The sequence below is a fragment of the Lipotes vexillifer genome, unplaced genomic scaffold (assembly GCF_000442215.2).
Source record: "Lipotes vexillifer unplaced genomic scaffold, Lipotes_vexillifer_v1.1 scaffold1562, whole genome shotgun sequence".
Classification (NCBI taxonomy): domain Eukaryota; kingdom Metazoa; phylum Chordata; class Mammalia; order Artiodactyla; family Lipotidae; genus Lipotes; species Lipotes vexillifer.
The window spans coordinates 1,420,482-1,425,610 of NW_006771471.1; the positions used below are offsets into that span (position 1 = coordinate 1,420,482).

Below are 5,129 nucleotides of genomic sequence, written 5' to 3' on the forward strand. Positions count from 1 at the left end.
ATTCCTAACTGTAATTATGTTGGTTTCTACTTTTCATTCCTTTAGTTATTTGTGAATTTTTGTCATTACTTTCAGTTTTACATGTTTAAATTTGTTTTTCATTATGCAAAACATTTACATGATTCCAAAATCAAAATCATAAAACAAAGTGATTCAGAGAAGTCTTCATTGTATCCCTCTCCCCTCCTTCTTGTTCTCTCCCTCTCCTAAGAAAGGGAACTAATTTTTTAGTTTATCTTTCCATTGTTTCCTTTTACAAACATATATTTCGTATTATTTCCTTTTGCTATTTGCACAAAGGTAGCACACAACACACAATATAAATCCTGAATCTGATTTAGGTATTTTTTTATAGAGAGATGCAGTGTGAGAGAAAAGTTTCTGAAGAAAAGTAAATTTGTTACTTGCTCTCAAGGAGCTTCACGTTTAAGAAAATTAAGAGACTCAGATTGTCCTTCTTTCTCTGCTACTCTCTAGGTGGTTCTCAGAAAGTCATGATATCAATCCATATCTCAGTTTCCCCAGGTATAAAATAGGAAGGAGACTAAAGATCTCTAAAGTCCTGTCCATCTTTAAGGCAAAAATGCCACAACAATGTCTGAGTTGTGGATGATGAAGCACATCTAGCTTAAGTTAGGTAAATAGTGTAGGGGTTCAGAATGTGTCACCCCAGTCTATATGCCACTTTGACATATTGATTATTTTGAATAAAAGTACTTGAGAAACAGCTGGTGCAAAAAGGATTCTCCTACACTTTTGTCCCCCTTAAAGATAAATCTTCCACGTGAAAGTTACACTCCCTGGGCTTCCCTTGTGGCGCAGTGGTTGAGAGTCCACCTGCCGTTGCAGGGGACACGGGTTCGTGCCCCGGTCCGGGAAGATCCCACATGCCGCGGAGCGGCTGGGCCCGTGAGCCATGGCCGCTGAGCCTGCGCGTCCGGAGCCTGTGCTCCGCAACGGGAGAAGCCACAACAGTGAGAGGCCCGCGTACCGCAAAAAAAAAAAAAAAAAGAAAGTTACACTCCCTGTACGAGGAGGGTAAGAGGCATCATTGTCACCAGAGTCAGGGAATTTACGGCCAACAAGGCTGTATTTAACAAACCTTGTTACTTCTTCATCATTTTACTACCCCTAGCCCAAACCCCATTGTCTTGTCAGTTCTCCACAAATTTATTGTTTCTTTGTGTGCTTTGGTCACTTCTTTGAGTCTCATATCTTTGTGGGGCTCTCATATCTATACGTAGCTGTATATGTATTTAAAATTGTTTTTCTCTTGTTAATCTGTCTTTTATTACAGGGGAGTCTCAGCCAAGAACCTAGGAGGGTAGAGGGAAAATTATTTTTCCTCCCCTGCAATAGCTCTGAAGAATATTAGCAAATGTCCCAAGGTTTTGATTGACATGAGATGATTTTAATTTTCTCTCACTTTCTATGCCAACCCTTTAAGGTAAAGGCTGCAGGAAATATCTTTAGTTGAATGAAACATGGCATTAGCAAAGAAATGAGATGGACATTTTGTTCACGTTTAGAGCAGTTTCTATTTATGAAAGACTAATGAATGTTTTATCCACTGGAATCATTACTAGTAATTTTTAAATGACTGCTGTGGCACAAAGTACTAAAACAATCTACTCCAAGCTCTTCAGACAGGATGCACAGTAATAATCAGCATTAGGCTGATGTATGAATAAACATTATAATGATGCAAAATGAGGAGAAAGAATAGTATGTTTACCTCAAGTAGATTCAGGGAGTTGATGACCAATGTTGGAAATTTTTTTTTTTTTTTTTCCGGTACGCGGGCCTCTCACCGTCGCGGCCTCTCCCGCTGCGGAGCACAGGCTCCGGACGCGCAGCCTCAGCGGCCGTGGCTCACGGGCCCAGCCGCTCCGCGGCATGCGGGATCCTCCCAGACCGGGGCAGGAACCCTTGTCCCCTGCATCGGCAGGCAGACCCTCAACAACTGCACCACCAGGGAAGCCCCCCAGTATTGGAAATTTTGAGGAACAATTTAAGTGGTCATTTGGTAAACAAAGTAAGTACATTTATTGAGGTTGATTCTCTTGAGTAGAAATACATATTTTAGGGCTTCCCTGGTGGCGCAGTTGTTAAGAATCCGCCTACCAATGCAGGGGACACGGGTTCAAGCCCTGGTCCAGGAAGATCCCTCATGCCATGGAGCAACTAAGCCTGTGCGCCACAACTACTGAGCCTGCACTCTAGAGCCCACTGAGCCACAACTACTGAAGCCCGCGCCTAGAGCCCGTGCTCCGCAACAAGAGAAGCTACCACAATGAGAAGCCTGTGCACCGCAACGAAGAGTAGCCCCCGCTCGCCACAGCTAGAGAAAGCCAGTGGGTAGCAGTGAAGACCCAACACAGCCAAAAATAAAATAAATAAATTTAATTTTTTTTTTTTTTTTAATGGCTCAATTTCTCAAGAGGAGAACTTCAGCTCTCTGGCATCTGCAGTCACTTTTTCCCTTGGGGCATGTGCAAATTATAAGAGATTGTCAATCTGAGATTTTTCCAGACTGCTGTGAGGAAGAAAAACCAGCAGAGATTTGAATGGTCTTGTGGGGCTATAGAGATATAATTAAAGGCTTAAGGGACCTCAAACACAAAATCCTCAATATACCTGACATTTGCAAATTTCTGAAGTTGTGAGGGCAGGTGATTAAAAAGGTAAGCAGAAAACTTCTGAAACACTAACATTTTTTTCATAGACTTATGGTACTGGGGAAACAAAGAGTAGACTTCAGGACTTGCAAGCTATGTCAAAAACTTCTGAAAATCAGAAAGAAAATTTCCGCTGTTTCATAATGCTAAAGAGACAAAAATTAGACCTGCCAGGAGAAGGAAGACCAGTGAACACAACAGACATTTATTGATAGTTGGGAAAATCCTGAAGGACAACATCTTAGTAACACAAACAAGTCAGAGGCAGACTGAACCTTACCAAAACTAAAAGTCAGCCTCAATGCAGTTCATTCCCTGATTGGTTTAAGATGATCAATTTCAATTTCATCTGCCTAGCAGAGGAAAGGATAAACCCCCCATGAAGAAAGAAAAAGTCATTTGGAACTATATAATTTTTACACACAATGACCAGCATTCAATAAAAATAATTCTAGACATACTGTGATTCAGGACCATATTACTAAAAACCACAAGAAAAAACATTCAATAGGAATAGAACCACAGGTGACATAGACATTGGAGTTAGCAGATAAGGACTTTAACTATGATTAATATGTTCAGGAAAATAGAACTTTAAAAGGTCTATGTCTAGGGCTTCCCTGGTGGCGCAGTGGTTAAGAACCCACCTGCCAATGCAGGGGACACAGGTTTGAGCCCTGGTCCAGGAAGATCCCACATGCTGCAGAGCAACTAAGCCCGTGTGCCACGACTACGGAGCCTGTGCTCTAGAGTCCGTGAGCCACAACTACTGAAGCCCATGCCCCTAGAGCCTGTGCTCTGCAACAAGAGAAGCCAGTGCAATAAGAAACCCGGGTACCGCACGAAGAGTAGCCTCCGCTCGATGCAACTAGAGAAAGCCCGCGTGCAGCAACAAAGACCCAACGCAGCCAAAAGTAAATAAATAAATTTATAAACACACAAAAAAAAAAAAAAAAATTAAAAAAAAAAAAAAAAAAAAAAAGAAAAGGTCTATGTCTAATATGTTCAAGAAAATAGAGAAAATCAATTTTAAAATGGAGAATTTTTCAGAGAATTGTAATCTCTAAATAGAATCAAATGGAGATTTTAGAATTTAAAAATATAATATATGATATTATGGGTTTAATAGAGCTTAGGAACAGAAGACAGGGGACTTCCCTGGTGGTCCAGTGGCAAAGACTCTGTGCTCCCAATGCAGGGGCCCAGGTTCGATCCCTGGTCAGGGAACTAGATCCCCCATGCTGTAAGTAAGAGTTCACATGCCACAACTAAAAGATCCCGCATGCCTCAACTAAGACCCGACACAGTCAAATAAATAAATATGGAAAAAAAAAAAAGAAACAGAATACAGGATTAATGAACAGCAAAAATGATCAATAGAAAATGCCTAAATTGAAGCACAAAGAAAATAGGAATGGAAAACATAGGATAAAGCACAAAAGATATGTAGGACACAATGAAAATGTGTAATGTGCATGAGCCCCAGAAGGACAGGAGAGGATGACGCAAAAGGAATATTTGAAGATATAATGGCCAAGAATTTTCCAAATGAAGAATGATAGCAACACACAAATTTATGAAACTCTGCCACAGATTCAAGAAGCAACCATCAGCAAAATAAATACAAAGAAAACCACACTGAGGCACATCATGATAATACTGGCTGAAAATCAAAAGGCAAGGCAAAGGAGAGAATCTAGGTTTACAGCAAAAGGCCAGAAACTGGAGAAAGGCCATAGTAACAGAAAAAAAGAAGCTGGATTACTTGGATGGTCCACAGAGTGGTACACTTGACAAAGTATTTCAGAGATAGAGGTGAAAGCTCTCAAGAATAAAGAGACAGACTAACTTGAGTTTTACTTTTAGTTCACTTGTGCTAAGAAGCCTAAGAACAATAATGAAATCCCATGCAGTTTTTACACTAATTAATTTGAGTCACAACCAAGTTTTTTCTCTGTTATATCCAAATAAGTTCATTTATATAATTTATTGTTTGATAAACACTTTAAATTTCAGGAAGGGTTTGCTTCTTGCTGGGTTTCCTGAATCTGTTAGGACTGCTGTCCCCGACTCTCTCAGTCAGGAGCCCAGGCTTGGAAAAATGGAGCCAAAGAAAGGAAGATCCAAGAGAGTATATCAGTATTACCAAGGGGGACTTTTCTCCCTTCTCTGCTTTTCCAAGAGTGAATCAGAAATTCTGATAGGGGATGATGAGGAAAGGGCCAGTAATTGCATATTGAATGGCTGGCTCCCCATGTATTTCTGTCTCCCTCCTCCCCACCCTTGCCCTCATTAAGAACCACTTCTCTATATTGGTGCAAATGAATCCCCCATAGATCCTATTAAAATGCAGATTCCAACTCAGTAGCTCTGGTGGTGGGGGGCGGTGGATCTGGGATTCTGCATTTCTAACAAACTCCCAAGTGATGCAGGAGATTGCTTCACAGACTA

General features: G+C 40.9%; 1 non-coding gene across 1 annotated transcript; it reads left to right on the forward strand.

Annotated features, from left to right (window-relative positions):
- The first annotated feature begins 3,833 nt into the window (after nt 1-3,833).
- Nucleotides 3,834-3,905, forward strand: TRNAG-CCC (transfer RNA glycine (anticodon CCC)). The gene has a single exon. It is a non-coding gene; the product is annotated as a tRNA-Gly (tRNA).
- The last annotated feature ends 1,224 nt before the right edge of the window (nt 3,906-5,129 follow it).